This window comes from Pogona vitticeps, chromosome 4 (assembly GCF_051106095.1).
Source record: "Pogona vitticeps strain Pit_001003342236 chromosome 4, PviZW2.1, whole genome shotgun sequence".
Classification (NCBI taxonomy): Eukaryota; Metazoa; Chordata; class Lepidosauria; order Squamata; family Agamidae; genus Pogona; species Pogona vitticeps.
Window position 1 is genome coordinate 215,480,353 of NC_135786.1, and position 16,490 is coordinate 215,496,842.

Sequence of the window (16,490 nt, forward strand, 5' to 3'; positions counted from 1 at the left end):
GGCCCTGAGCTCAGCAGATGTTCAGCTGTGGCCAGGAAATAGAAAAGTTACTTTTTTGGAGTTGCCAGAGTCCCTCAGCAAGCATGGTTAATCTGAAATCGTACTGCAAAAAGGTTAATTTTCCAGACACAGAGCACTGGTCTCTAGGTGGGATTTTTAAATGAGGGTTTCCTGCAGGCTACCTGCCTGTCCTATGAGACAGGGTGAGCAGCTGGTAGTTGACAGATCACAAGTTACAAAGGGTTGGAGCAGATCCTGTGTATGTATATTTGTCTGCCGTTTGGGTTTTGGGTCCACTTAATCCTGCCCCTCCTTTAGGAGGTAGGGAGGTCTGCATTCCACTCCGGGCAGAGCAAATGATCTGTGACACATCCTATTTAGAACTGCTTTTTTGTATGCTTTTTTTTCTGGCTCCATGCCCAGCTTGCAAGTGCAGAATCAGGATCCTGTTTCGTCAGTTGTGCTGGAAATAAAATAACAATTTTAACGTGCCTCTTCAAGGGAGACATGGCAGCCAGTTTAGCCTGGAGCCTGGTTTCTGCTACAGAGCTCATTTCTAAAAGCTGACATTACACAAGGTTAAAACCTTTTTCCTGAAATGATTGTATTGTGCTGGACATGCTTTCCTTTTCTTCTTTTTAAAAGAATGCTTTGCCTACAAAAAATAATGTTTCAGCCACAATAAAAAAGTAGCCATGGTGGGTGGTGGAAAAAAATGCCTTGGGGATCCTAAGCAGAGGTTGGCAAAATGTGACCCTGGGCCAGCATGCAAGCATGTACGCGCACGCACGCGCGCGCACGCGCGCGCGCACGCACACACACACACAAACACACACACACAAACACACACACACACCGACTTATTTATGCCACCTCCAGATCCCAAACCCTGTCCTTCTGTTTTTTTTTTCTGGTAAAAGAAGGTGGACTTTAACTCCTGTTGTCAATTCACCTTTTAATCAGGTTTGTTCACATGCTTCACACACATGAACAAACTGCAATGTTTTGAGAAGCAGAAGTGTTAAATGTTCTAATATTTCTCCCTGCCTTCCCCACCCCATATTTTCTACTGTTTCTGCCTTGGGTAGTGTGAGTGCCTCACCCAGAGGATTTTAGCAGCACAAAATTGGCTTCCAGGCATGCCCATAGTATCATGGCTGCAGAATACATATAAGGTTTATCATACAGGAGTGCAGGCCCAGAGACTGGACATTTGCTTTTTTGAACAATAAACTCCTAAAGATTCACCCCTCTCCTGCCAGCAAGGCTATGCCGCTTGGGCCTTTTCAGGGAGTTGGTGCTGTGAGGTGGATGAAATCTTGGAGATGACGGACTAGAGGGTGGGGGGGAGTACAGAAAAGACTACAGGTTTGAGGCAGGTTGTTTGGCATTTCCCCCCCCCCTGTTGATCACATGACGCAATGGGAAATGCGAATCAGCCCACACCCCAATCTATAGTTTTTCACCTACACCAGAGATCTTCAACTTTTTAAAAAGTGGGATCCTTTTGCTTTGGTTCAAAGTGCGTAATCGGTTGAACTGATGCAGAAAGGAAAGACCAACCAAGCGCAAGCGCACGCACACATGCACACACAGAGCACACCAGGCAAAATCCAAGGAAACAAATTAAATATTAATCCCTGAACAAGAGGGTGTGTGCACGAAACCTTACATTAAAATATAATGGTTAGTCTTTAAAGTGCCACATGTTTTTGTCTTCTTTTGTTTTGTTTCTTTGGATTTTGTCTGATATGATTGCACAGACTAATACAGCTACCTCTTTCAAAACTACAACACACAAGGCAGTGCCTTGGCAAAGCATTTTTTCTTCATCTCTTGCCTCACTAGCTTCTCCTGAGTTGGCAGAACTGTCTGTCTGTCTGTCTGTCTATCTATCGTTACTTGCTTACAGTTTAATGAGCTCTTCTGTTGGCAAGATAAGATGAAGAAATGGATAACTGAGGAAGGAAAAGCCTTCTTAAGGCTGTTCCTTTGATCCATGCCACCTATAGATGATTCCATGGAACTGTTCTTGGGCTACAACTCCCAGAAATCCTGGCCAGCAGAGCTAATGGTGAAGACTTCTGGGAGTTATAGTCCAAGAACATCTAGGGACCCAAGGCTGGGGACCAATGCTCTCGATGGATTGATATGAAAGGAGGAGGAATTATCATTCTGGAAATACAGCTTAAAGTATCTGGGCGAGGGCTGAAGGACAGAAAGAACACTCCCTCCTGCTTGTCATGAGAACAGCATTTCTGTGGCAAATTCTCCACTAACCAGCAGTAATCACTTTTAACCTCTTGCCAAGCTAGACTGCAGCAAAAATGTCTGGGTCTTCACATCACAGTCCCTATATCACAGCCCCACAGCTGCAAGTGGATAGGGAGGGAGGGCTCATTGTGGGATAGTTTGATTCCACAGACTAAGGGTTTGTAACAGGTTGTAATGTGGGAAACAGAGACTTTTGCCAAGGACATGCTGTTTTTGCCAGCACCCTGTGGCTAGAAAGACTAATGTATGCTGTGGGTTTCAGCATTGATTTCTGAGGCTGTTCAAGTCCCAATTCAATTATTACAGCATTTAGTTTCACATGGGAAGCTGTTTGCATCAAGCAGCTCCCTGCCTTCCTAAGAGAATGTATTACGTCCCAGATCTCAGGGATGTTAAAGTGGTCTGCGCTCCTTTTTCACCAGTAGTGGTCAGGAAGCTGTTTCACCCAGTTTCTCACAACGAACTAAAGTTGTAAAGAAAACAGTCCATTATTGTTTATTTAAATATGTGAGAGACTCAATTTTGTGTCAAAGATAATGAAAGACAGAGCTGGAACTCAGACTTCATTTTTCAGACCATTCAGTTGACCTTCTGAATCAAAACAACAGATAAGAACAATTCCAGAACAGGGAGCTTCTTTACTTTATTAGGCCATGAACTTTTTTTGCTGCACTTAAAAAAAATCAAGTAAAGTGTAGATTCGGGAAGCAGAGAACAGATGGCTGCATTCTTAAGGTTTTATTACACTGAAAGTAAAGCAGAACACACTACAATGTTCTCTAAGCCTCTGAGAAACTGATATCTGTACAGTCAGAGAGTTAAACTGCACACAACATGAAATGCATATCTTCTGCAGTTTAAAGTCAGGATTCATTGTTTACATAGATGTAAATGTGGATTGGAGCTATTGCAGCTGGGTGGGAGAGATATTTTTTTTCTTCCAGACTCTTTTTAATATCAAAGTTCTCCTCCACGCAAGGAGCCTAAAGTGGGGGAGAGAACTAGAATGCCAAATTATGTTTAAATGTGTTGTTTATATGGTAACAGTAAGGGTAATTCTTTGGCAATACATTGGCTTGGGAAGTACAGTATGTGACAGGAGGGTGAGTGGGCAGCATTTAATTTTTTTAAAGAATGATTCTGATTGGTTGAGGGTAACAAAGGGAGCTGAGGGCTGGTCAGGTTTCAGGGGTAGAGAGACCAGATAGAGATATGATGTTTAATTTTGAAAAAGCTGAGAGTTTAAGGGGGAGAGAGCAAAGAATTATGCTGAATGAATTTAGAGCCTAAGAATCAATAGCACCCTTTGGACACTATTATTTTAATAAAAAATAGTGTGGAGGCGGGCTGATTCAGAACATCTGATGGGGCCAAGCCAAAGGGTAAAGGTAAAAGTTCCCCTTGACAATTTTTGTCCAGTCGTGTTCGACTCTACGGGGTGGTGCTCATCCCCGTTTCCAAGCCATAGAGCCAGCGTTTTGTCCGAAGACAATCTTGCATGGTCACATGGCCAGTGCGACTTAGACACAGGATGCTGTTACCTTCCCACCGAGATGGTACCTATTTATCTACTCGCATTTGCATGCTTTCGAACCGCTAGGTTGGCGGGAGCTGGGACAAGCGATAGGAGCTCACTCTGTCACGTGGATTCGATCTTGCACAGCTGAAGATCTACAGATCTTACAGCACAGAGGCTTCTGTGATTTAACCCGCAGCGCCACCAAGGGTGGCCATGGGTTATAATGGTACTGTAGATTGTTAGTTCCCAGAGGAGTAGCAGATTAGTGGCAAGAGAGCCCAACCAACCACCACCATGCTATAATACACAGAACTTAGAAAAAGGTACTTTCTTTGGACTGTCAATGACCAATGCTAGTTGGAGATTTGGAGAGTTGCAATCCAGAAAAAAGGAACTGCCCATATCCCCCTTCCCCATCCACAATTCCTGGAGATAGTTCCTGCCTCATTTTCTGTGTTGTAGTGAAATCACCTGAATTGACTCAGAGCAGGTAGATACACAGTCAGGGCTAGGGGTGGACTAACAAATTTTGCTGCCTGAGGCAGAACAGCAAACAATACCCCAGCCATGCGAGTCAGGATATAGTATTGAAAATCAGTAAAGATCCTTGAATGCACAAAGGAAACAAGTCCAGAGATACTTTTCCCTCTCCCTGGTCATAAAAACAAGAACAGGAAATCAACACAGCTAACAATGCTGATCTTTTATGACACCCAAAGTCTGCTGCTTGAGGCAGTTGCCTTGCTCTGCTGAATGGCAGGGCCACCCCGATAAGGGCCCATTCAAGATCTTCCTACTGCCAGCAGCCTAAAACCCCACCCAACAAGTTTACATAAACCCACTGATGGATGGATTTCACAGCTGCATTGCAGAAGTACTGGCTTGGCCCAGATTGCTTTTTAAGGGAGACAGAGGAGAGATCATATTTCTTCCATGTGATTCACTGCCTCAGTCCCAGTTGGCTTGCCAAATGTTTCATGATTATTTAATCTTAATACTTTATACCAAAATCAGGGTTTTTTTTGGCTAAGTTATAATCTGTTGCTCAGTTCAGAGGTAGTCTAAAGTTTATATGTGGCTTGCAAAAAATGTTGGAAGTCGCAATACTTTTTTTAAAAAAGTGTTTATGTCCTGAAAATGAAGCCGTTGATGCCATCCAGAAGAACAATATTTCCTGTATTCATCAAGCATCATGAGAATGGTGCAGAGTCTTTATGCCATTCCAGGGTCCAGCTCAAACACACCTAAACCAGGCAGGTTCCAAAGAACTGGCCTACTGCTTTGCTTGTGAGGTAAAAAGGATCAGAGGAACTGTGCCAGCTACGGCATCACTCTACTTTCCCAATGCAAAGAAAGAACTTTGAAAAGTTACATTTTTGGACAACAGCTCCCAGCTCCCCCTCCTTCCCAGCCAATGGCCAGGATGATTTTGTGAGATTCTGGAAGTGGATGTCCAGCTTTTTAAAGTGAATCTATTTTGACAATATTGTTTTAACTATATAAGGAAAGAGACAGAGTTTTGTGTCATGAATGGCAAAAGATGTTTCCTCAATGAACATTAATGGATAGAATGTATTTCTCAATTACAGGAGTGGGAAATATTTGTCTCACCCGATGCTTTGGATTTTAACTCCCTAAAGTCCCAGCTAGCACAGCCAAATGGTAAGGGATAATGGAAGTTGTGATCCAAGAACCTCTGGCGGGCCATGCCTTAGTTAAGTCCTGGCTGCATTACTGTAATGCGCTCTAAATGGGACTTCCTCTCAAAAGTGTTTGTAAACTTCAACAGGTCCAAAATGCAGTGGCCAGATTGCTAACTGGGGCTGTTCACAGGGATCACATAATCCCATCACAGACGCTCCACTGGCTGTCAACCTGTTTTGGGATATTGGTTTTAACCTATAATGCCCTAAATGGTTGAATCCAAGTTATCTCAAGAACTGCATTTCCCCTTCTGAGCCTGCCCAGGTGTTGAGAATCTAGACTATCAGGAGAGGCCTTTCAGTCCTGCCAACTTCACAAGTGCAATTCATAGGGACACAGGAGAGGGACTTCTCTGTTGGTGCTCCCAGACTCTGGAACTCCCTCCCACAGGAGGCCAGGCTGGCCTCATCTTTGCAGTCCTTACACAAGCAGGCAAAGATCTTTCTCTTCAGGCAAGCTTTCCCTAAGCAACTGGCTGCCTAAGTGGGATTTTTAAATGGATGGTTGTGTCTTACTGCTTTGAATGTGTTTTTGGTAAACTTTTGTTTACCATTTCTTAGAGTGGCATTTATTTGTTAGTATTTTTTTAGTATTTGCATACTTACTCTTTTTAGCTTTAAGTATTGCCTTCTAATGAAATAATCCACCTTGAGGCCTCTTTAAGAAGAAAAACAAGGTAAAAATATTTTAAATAAATAAAGATAAATAAATGTAGCTTTAAATATTGTATTTTGATAATGTGAGCCCCCTTGAGTCCTCTTTGCGGAGAAAGTTAGGGCAAAAATGTTTCCACCAAGCCAGCTTTATATATTACAACTACTTCATCTCTCTGTCCAGAACTTAGCTCCATATGCCAAATTCCTGAACTGTGGGTTTTGCTTCACAAAAAGTAGTCATCTATTTGAAGAGATGTCGTGACCAATTTAGAGACCACAAATTCCAAGAAAGGAGAGCAGGGGCCTTAAAATTGCCCATCTATCAGCAACATCTGAGCCGACATGTTGTCTCTTTGTGTACCACAGTCCCTGTTCTTTACACCCGACCTGCGCCAACATGGGTACCTGACATATTTAGACAAGTGCGGGGTGGAGAATGCTTTCCTGGTCAAGAAACAAGCAATCTAGGTCTTTCCCAAGAGTTTCTACGACAAAACAGGCATGACTCAGCAAGCAAAACTTGCCCTTCTCCCAGGTGCAGAGCCAGGTGGATCAATGAAAAGAGGAAGGAATTTGGCTTTTTTAAAAAAAGGTCTTTGTTAGGGAAGGGAAACTCTTGCAAAATGTAGACGGTTCTAATTCTAGTTTCAAGCAGGAACCTAGTAAATGGTGAGGCTCCAAGTGAGATACAGTTCAATTGTAAATTGATTCCAGTGTTTCTCATTTATAATTTTTTACTGAAAGAAGCACATACAAAAATATACTGTACAGCTACTTTCATTTGCGAGAGAAGGGGAATAGGTAGCAAGAGGCACATCTTGAGCCAGTGGACCTCTGTAGATAACAGAGACAACTCACACCAAATTATCTGCTAGTTATGAGAAGGGAGACACTAAGAGCAGCTCTCTTAATTAGCCTTGCTTCTGTAGTGTAGCAACAAGGCTGCAACAGATGAGGTGCATTCTCTACACATGTGCTCACGTCCCTTATGCTCCTACAAAAAAAGTGTCTTGGCTGCAAATGACAACCCTCAGCTCCTTCACCCCAACCCCTTTAAATTCTATTCACACACACTTGGATTTGGCAGTGAGCTCCTTGGTCATAGGTCCTATGCGCCAGTGGAGGCTGGTGACTTCAGTGTTGAACAGGCAGTGAATCCACTCTAAGTTTCAGACTGGATTTACAGGAGCTAACCAAGATGTCGATCTCTGTCCTCCCAAATAGGTTCAGCACTTCGGCTAGTTTCTTTAATGTTCAGAATAAAACTGCTGCCCCAATGACATCGGAAATTGCCACCTGCCATGGCTATGAACTGGTCATCTACCATCTTCCTTACTTTATATGTAAAGGTGATGCAATGAAGACAGGATTTCTAGGGCTGGAGTACAAGGATCTTGTGTTTGCTCATTTTGTTTAGCAAGTGTGATGTCATCTGCCACCCTCTTCAAGCTTCCGTTTCCTCTGAGCTTAATAACAATATTCACAGTAGCTGAGGACGTGGAATGAATTTTCGCCAACAACAATATCTTCTTCTGAGCAGTTCCAATTGCATTGCAAAGTATTTTAATGATAATCACGAGCCATCGAGTCAATCATGACTTATGGCAACCCATTTCAGAATCTTCCAGGTAGAGAATATTTTTCCCTTCTTCTGAGAGATCCTGGGACTGAGCAGCTTCCCAAGGCCAACAGGCTGGCTCTTTCTGGGATGCACAGTGAAGAACTGAAAACCAGTCTCTAGCTCTGCAGCTAGATACCAAAATATTGGACTCTGTGTAGGTTTTAAATGTAAGGCACAGGGGACACCAGAAGAGTCTCTTTGTGAAATGTAAGGACCATAAACATGATCAGGTGTCCCCTGGACAATGACACCATCCTGCCAGTTGATTCTTCCACTCCAGAATCACCAATGGATTGCTTCTGACATGAACAAAGAAGAAGATGTAAAACCTCTTTGGGAATGCATCTCATCTGAAAAGCAAACCGTCTGTGTGGCTGAAAGGAATTCTGTAATAATTGTTTCTCATTTGGCTCCTAAACAGAATTAATTAAAGTTGGAGGGCCTACTTTTCTGACTGAAAACACAACTTTGATAGTGATTTTGACATGCAAAATCAGTTCACACGTGTCAAAGGCATGAGGGATTTTTTTCATGTGAAAGGTGAACTATTTATGGTTTTGCAGAAGACACTGTTCTCAAGACATAATTTGCTACCTGAAATCTGAAAACTGTATAGATCTAGCATGTGTTATTTGTCCCCACTCCACCCCCTTCTGTAATGTGGGTAGTGGTGGAAACAGCATTGCCTGTTAGATTGCAAACGAAGCAGGCAAAAGATGAAGTTGTTATATAAAACTAATTTCTACTTGGGCTCCAAAATAGAAGCACACACACTAGTTGGGTGCCCTACTTTTCAGGTGAAAAACACCACTTGGAGACGCAGCATGTCACACCACAAACCTGTCTTCCTAAATCGATTAAATCTTCATTTCTAGCTGACACATCTGGAGGCAGGAAATTATTTTTCATCTTCTTAGAGCTTTGGTGAGGAAGATAGGTGGTCATATAAGCCTTGTAATTCATTTTAAAATATTCAAGCCCCTGATGTAGATTTATGTGGGAGTAAATCCCACTGAAAAGAAAAAGAAAGGGAAAAAACCCTACTTCCAAGTAACCATAAATAGATTGGTCACCAAAGGTTTTCTCTTCCACCTTCATGTATTTAACACGGAGCAAAACTAAGCAGTAGTAAACAAGGTCATGGGGGGATCGGCTGGAATGAAGGCATGCAATACGCTAATGTGACACATCTTTGTAGCTCAGATAGAACATTGCTGTCCTAAAGCAAATTTATCATTCCGTTCTATATGCGAGCCTTCCCACCTTACTAGTTTCTGGATATATTACACTACAACTCCCATCAACACCGGCACATATGACTATTTATGGGAGCTGAAGCCCTCTGGAGAGCTCTGTATTGAGAATGGCTGCCCTACACAGTTACATTGTTTGTTCTGTTAACTATGTTTTCAGAGGATACATCATACCAATTTATTTGGCTTGGTCTGCCCAAAGGTTTATGAAACAATGGTGATGGAGAAATCTTAATCCTCTGATTATTTATTGATGGTTTAATTATTACTAAAGCCAAGATGGAGTTTGCAGAGGCCTTTTCTTTTTGCAGCAGCTACGGGTTTGAAAAGCACCAGATGAACAGTATTGTAACAGATAAACATCTTCTGCTTTATAGTATGTTCTTCCGGTGCTAGTTATTATTTCTTCCCTGTGGAAAAGGACCAGCTTTACTGTACACAGGAGGTTTTGTGTTGCTAGGAGCTGCTCTGAGCCAAGAAAAGGAGAATGCCAGTTACTTGTTCCCCTAGCCATAGTTTTAAGCATTTGAGACACAGAAATCACAACCCAAAGACTGGCTGGTAAAGCATATTCTTCTCTGTGACCCAGGTCCTAACAAGCAAAAGAAAGATGCCAGAAAAGCAAACACTGTGTGAAAAAACTGAAAAGATTTTAGCTGGTCTCCCTGGGATGAGTGATATCTCCCCTGCTGAGCAGAAATTTGCTGGGACACAATTTTTTCCAAGCCCACTGCCAGACACAGGGCAGTCAGCCACTTAATCCTGGGCATTACAAGGTAAGAGATGTCTGAAGATAGAGGAGCCCATTACTACATATCTATATCTGATCAGAAACTGGAGGGAAGAGGAGTAATCAAATTATCTTCACAACCTGGCAGCCCATTTTTAGTAATATAAACAGCTTGGGCCCTGGATACCTGAAGGACCGCCTCCTTCAAATATGAACCTACCTGGCAGTTAAGATCTAGCCAGGGGGCCCTTTTGAAAGAGCCGTCCCTCAAGGAGATAAGAGGGAGGGCTTGTAGAGAAAGGGCCTTTTTGGCAGCTGTCCCCAGACTATGGAATGCCCTCCTGACTGAGATTCGTCTGGCGCCAATGCTGATGACATTTCGGCGCCAGGTCAAAACCTTCCTGTTCCAGAAGGCTTTTAATTGAAATAATATCATGTCCAGGAAATTCTCGCGGAATTACGTATTTCAGCAGTTTCAGCAGAGTTTATGGCTGTCTAGGCAGTCCAGCAATAAAGACACGCAGTCCGGCAATATTTCGTGCAGCAAAGTATATTTACAGCAGCAGCATAACAGGCATATGTGATCTCCAACCCAGTGAAGATAATACTGACTGTACAAGTCTACATATATACATTTCACTAACCAATCACAATACAGATTACATCACTGCATTACTTCATCTTGGGTTACATCATCCTGGGTTGCATCATCCTTGCTGAGTCACCCTGACTCATTCCCAGCACACCTGACAGACATAGTTGCTCATTACAGCATTTGATTCTGGTCAGGCCTATAATTTATTCTTGACACCCCTCCAAATTTTAGGGCTAATCAGAACATATTCCCAGTTTCTCTGTTCATTTCCACAAGCTTCTGTATGCTCAGGGATTTTATGTACTATGTGCCTCTACTTCCATGTCATCACTTGTTTCCATGTTTTCATGTTTGTGTACCCTGAGTTACCCATGTGCCTTTTGGTTTGCCACTGTGCCTGCTCTCTCTTTGCTAAGTTTGCCAGGACAGCAGGATCCCCATTCCCTGAGATATCTGAACCAAGCCCTAAGACCAAGGGACAGGTCCCAAAGATGTCATAGTGATGCATCCTTGTGATGGCACAAACACAGGATGCCTAGATACAGGAGGGCAGTGAAAGGAATAATTTCTTCCAACCCAGTTGACAGTGGAAACAAGCACACAAAGACTTTGAGTAAACTGTTTGGGATTGTGGGCAAAATTCAGCTAACTAGGCAATATGGTAACCCACAGCCAGGAAGAATCCTTTTTTTTTTTTTAATTAGCCAGCCAGACAATAAAATGTACTCAGCAGTTGCGGTAGCTGCCACATTTCTGGCAGAGATTGGACCTAAAACTAAACTGGTATAGGAAATCTTACGGCCAAAGATGGAGCTACTGTCTCCAGGCCTCTTATAAAGGGAAGGCTCATGAGTTGCAGTGCTGGTATTCCACTCCTTGCTTTGCTTCAAACAGCACAGTAGGCCTAGATGCTTGAACTCACTCGCTCACTCATCCCATCACTTCTGGCATTTCGATGTGTCCGTGTTGTATAAGCACCTCACAAAAAACATCTTCATGAGTTACCATATTGCTTAGTTAGCTGATGCTATCAGGAGCCTTGACGGCAGCTGAGAAAGAACGGAACTGGGTGCCTAGGTTTTAAAACTATTTCACACCAAAAAAGCCACCTTTTATCTCTTATGGGCCCACTTTTCCTGAGATTTGTCTCGCTCGCAGGGGAGTTTGGAAAATTACAAAAACAGAAACTAATTGTGACATGTGGGATGAAATGCCATTTAAGATGAGGAGTCAGTTAAACTATCTAGTTTTAAACACTGAAGCATTGTGCTTGTATGCTTGCATCTCCTTGCTGGTCAGTTATGCACAGAGTTTAGGATTTCTAATTCTGATTTATGATGCAGAGTGGTTTGTTGCCAAGAAATAAAATACATTTGTTTAACTGTAATGTCTTATTCCTCTGTCTCCATCGACCTTACTCAACTGAATATTTAGCTTCCAAAATGGCCCTTCTTTCACTGTAACTTTGCCAAGCTATAATGGTTCTTTTGAAAACAGCTCTCTCATCTGTAGAACTTTATAGTACCGTATTGTTTATAATGTTAAAAAAAAAGGTAGCACTGCTTTCAACCACTATCATTTGGTACAGAGTTTTGTTGTGCTTTGCAACTCTCCTGAGAATTGCTGCTGTCATTGGCTGCTTTGACTGATGCTTTGTTTATAAGAGTGGGAACTGAATATTTGGGTATAAATCAGAAAGGCATATTGCAGTTGATCCTATGGCTATGCTGTATATGGCTGCTGTGCTCTCTGTTGAACTCTGATGCTCATTCAAGCTCCACATAGGAGATGGGAGCATAATAGGATTGTTACACATGCACACACACACAAACACAATGACCTTGTGACATCACAAGGACCCTAACCCTGTGACATCACAAGGGCTTGCCACTGGTTTCAGTTATGAAATTTCAGGGAATAGGATGTCCTTGGCATTAGTACTTGAAAGCAGTAATTTATTTTATGAAGAGTGCCCAACACACTTCAGTATGGGTGTTACACATGGTTGTTTCCCTCAGGAAAGAGTGAGAATGAGCCGCAAAACTACACTTTTTTTGTTTCTAGCATTAAAGATACATTAAAACCTTTTACCTCATTGTGAGCAAGGAGCTACCAGTGTGCTGTCCTCCAAGACACCCATCATTGAGGAAGACCACGGCTGCATAGAGGGTGTGTTGGTAGAGATAGAGCAAGAGAGGGGAGAAAGGAAGGAAGCGTTAGAAGTCTGCTTGGCCAATGACAAAGGGGAGGAACTAGACTTGATGACAAAGGGGAGGAGCTAGAATTGATCGTTTGGGAGGAGGTGTTAAAAGAGGGGGAAAGTGCACACATTTTCAGTGTAACGGACAAGCTAAAACTGGAGAGGAAAGATCAGGTGGTGCAAACAGAGAAGGAGTATGAGCAGGAGGATGTATTGGGGTTGATGAAGGAGTTTCCTAACCTCCGGACAGGAGGAGGTTTGTTACCCGACCCAGCTGCCATCGGAGCGGTGAGAACCTTGAGTTGTTGACCACTGGAATGGACAGTGGTCATTTATCCGCGCAATCACCGTGGGGGGAGGAAGGTAATTCGTCCCAGTCCCTCTTTACTCCAGCAGCCACGCGAGGGGGACTGGGTGAGGCACCCTTGCTGTGGAATGATTTGCATGGTGTGGAGCACACCGTTGAGACCCATGACAGACTGAGAGCGGTTTGGGCCAGCCCTGATGTGAGGAGTGATTTAGTAACTCCAGATGTGAGGGTCCATAGCTATAAGATTCTACCCGATTTGAGTTTAATTGATCCGTTTGAAGCTGTTGAGTTGAATGTGTTAAAGGAGACTCTGTTAAAGTTTTAAACCAGCCGTCTCTCTTTCCCGCGCAAACTTGGGGATCGCTCATGACAGAAGAATAACCCGATCACACTCATCTTATGAAGACCCCCTTCAGGGAGCATGAACACATATAGAAAATGATCGCAATGCATTTGTTGGTGGTGGGATGAGGAGTGAGTCATAGGCAGAGAGAGAGTCGGATTTGCCTACAGTTGCAATATTCCAGGTCTCCAAATCCAGGTTATCTAATCCATATATTGTACAAATTAATCCATGCACTCATTTACTACCAATACATTTCAGCATTTAATAACATAAATGAATTGTATATAATTGTCACTGATCTCAGGTGGTCAATATAGTGTTATGAAACAGTGCTGAGCTTGGAGCAGAGAGACCCAGGTTCAAATGGCTGCTCAAGCAAATGGCGTGCAAGGTCAATCTGCCATAAATTCGTGGTGGAGCCTAACTTGCAGGTCTGTTTCCAGGATAAAATGGGGAGAGGGGAACCATGTAATGCACATCAGTGAGTCAAAGAAAAAAGAAAAGAAAAAGACAATCACTTTGTCACACATGAGTGTTCATCAGATGGCTACCATTTTTGGCGATCAGTTTTTACGGACGGCAGCTCATTCAATCCATGTGAATCTCACAGGAATGGCACTCTCTCCTCTGATTTGGAGGGGGGAAATGCAGAGGAAAAATGGCCAACTGCAAGGCATTTTCTCTTGCTTCTGCCAACTCTTCTTTTACTTAAGTTCCCAGCTAACCTCAAAAAGATATCTGAAATTGAAAATGGAACTTTATTGCTTTCTTTTTCTGGAAGCCCAGTCAGACGTGTGATACTAAAGCTTTTTCTGGACTACAGCTCCTTAACGCCTGCACCCAGCATGAGATTTATAATCCAAAATAGTACATTTTCTACAAGTTTGCCATGTCAGCCTTCTTGCAGCAGAAACTGCAGAGTTCCTGGCACTCGAAATACTAATTGCCAGAATCCTGTAGCAAAATACTGCATGCAGAATGCAGTTTTCTGACCCTCTGTTGTATGCCCGAGGCTTGCAACCAAGTGTGCAGCCAAATGCATGCATTGAGTATGTCTGAGCACGAGACAGCGAGATGGGAGTTCTTACAGCTTCATAGCTATATATACACACCTTGAAGGTAGGTTTACAGAGCACAGCTAGGGCCATGTTTTCCTACAACTGCAGCATTTATGCATAGATCAGGGAAGGATCAGTGTTTAATAGAGTTTGGAAATGTTACTCTTCTTTTGGACAATTCCCAAACTTCTGGCAAAAGAAAAGAAACAATAGGCAAAATACTGTAGAACATTAAAATCTAATTGTTTTATTTCAGTGAGAGCTTTTATACATCAAGATCCATGCCACTGTCTTCTTCTGATCCATGAAAAGCTCTTGCTGAAATAATATTGTTAGTCCTTAAAGTGCTACAATATTTTGCCCCTCCTCATTTTGTTTTGTTTACAGGCTTTGACAGACTAACAGGGCTACTTGTTTTGGAAATTCCTAGAATTCTGAAGTTATAGTACAAATAACTACAGTAATGTTTCCATGCTCTGGGCTTTAAATTTCTGTGATCCTCTCAATGGCTTCTCTCATTGTTCAATGACACTGAAAGACTCATTCTACAGTTGGCAGAAAAAGTGATTGCAAAATTTGATTTAGATCTTGGCTTCTGAAATACCTACTTTCAAAAACAAGAGCTTGGAATGTGGTCAGCTGATGGTCAAAATAGGCAACAGGTGGCACGCCTTGAAAAAAATTCAGCCAACAGGATAAAATGGAACCCTAATTTCCCCCTCTTATCTTTTCTAAATGTACATGTATACTGGTATTCTTAGGCTTCTAAACTCATTTCTCTAGGGTCGTTTCGTTTCGTTTAGTCGTTTAGTCGTGTCCGACTCTTCGTGACCCCATGGACCAGAGCACGCCAGGCCCTCCTATCTTCTACTGCCTCCCGGAGTTGTGTCAAATTCATGTTGGTTGCTTCGCAGACACTGTCCAGCCATCTCATCCTCGGTCGTCCCCTTCTCCTCTTGCCATCACACTTTCCCAACATCAGGGTCTTTTCCAGGGAGTCTTTTCTTCTCATTAGATGGCCAAAGTACTGGAGCCTCAGCTTCAGGATCTGTCCTTCCAGTGAGCACTCAGGGTTGATTTCCTTTAGAATTGATAGGTTTGTTCTCCTTGCAGTCCAGGGGATTCTCAAGAGTCTCCTCCAGCACCACAATTCAAAGGCATCAATTCTTCGGTGGTCTGCTTTCTTTATGGTCCAGCTCTCACTTCCATACATCACTACAGGAAAAACCATAGCTTTGACTATTCGGACTTTTGTTGGCAAGGTGATGTCTCTGCTTTTTAAGATGCTGTCAAGATTTGTCATTGCTTTCCTCCCAAGAAGCAGGCGTCTTTTAATTTCGTGGCTGCTGTCTCCATCTGCAGTGATCATGGAGCCCAGGAAAATAAAATCTGTCACTGCCTCCATATCTTCCCCTTCTATTTCCCAGGAGGTGATGGGACCAGTGGCCATGATCTTAGTTTTTTTGATGTTGAGTTTCAGACCGTTTTTTGCACTCTCCTCTTTCACCCTCATTACAAGGTTCTTTAATTCCTTCTCACTTTCTGCCATCAGAGTGGTGTCATCTGCATATATACTGTTTTCTTAGTCCTCCATTTGTAGACATGGAAGCCAGGTCTAGGGGCCTCTTTAAACAAATGTAAGAACAGTTAAACCTGCACTATCCAACATGGATTTCTTAATAAACAAAGAGTAAGCTTTTCCTTTTGCCTTACTACCTCCATACGAGCCATTTCTGTTTGGGAGTCACAAGCTCAACACTAGATTGGTGCACCTTTTTGCCAGTAAAAGTGCCAATTAATCCTAACAAACATAAACAACTCATGTGGAATGTTTGCACAGATAAGCGTCTTACCTGTGTTAAATCTGCTTTGCCTTCACTCTCTATCCTCTGCATTATGCTGGCTCTCAGAGGGCAGGGTCTGGTTTCTAATGTGATATGAAGTAGATGTCCAAACCTTAGCAATAAATTAGACAATGGCCGGTCTCATGTATATTTCTTATTCCTGTTCTCAAGGGCTTGAAAGCAACACTGCTGGTGCAAGTGGCAGGGCTGAGGTGTATCAGACATACGGGAGACATACGGGACTGATTTCTGTTTTGTTGCTCTGCCATCACCTCTCCCCTTCAACTGACATCTGACTCCAGTTAGATTTTACCCTGTACAGCTGTATCAGCACAATGTCCTGAATTACTACTGCACAGTGCAGTTTCTGGGTGTTTTGT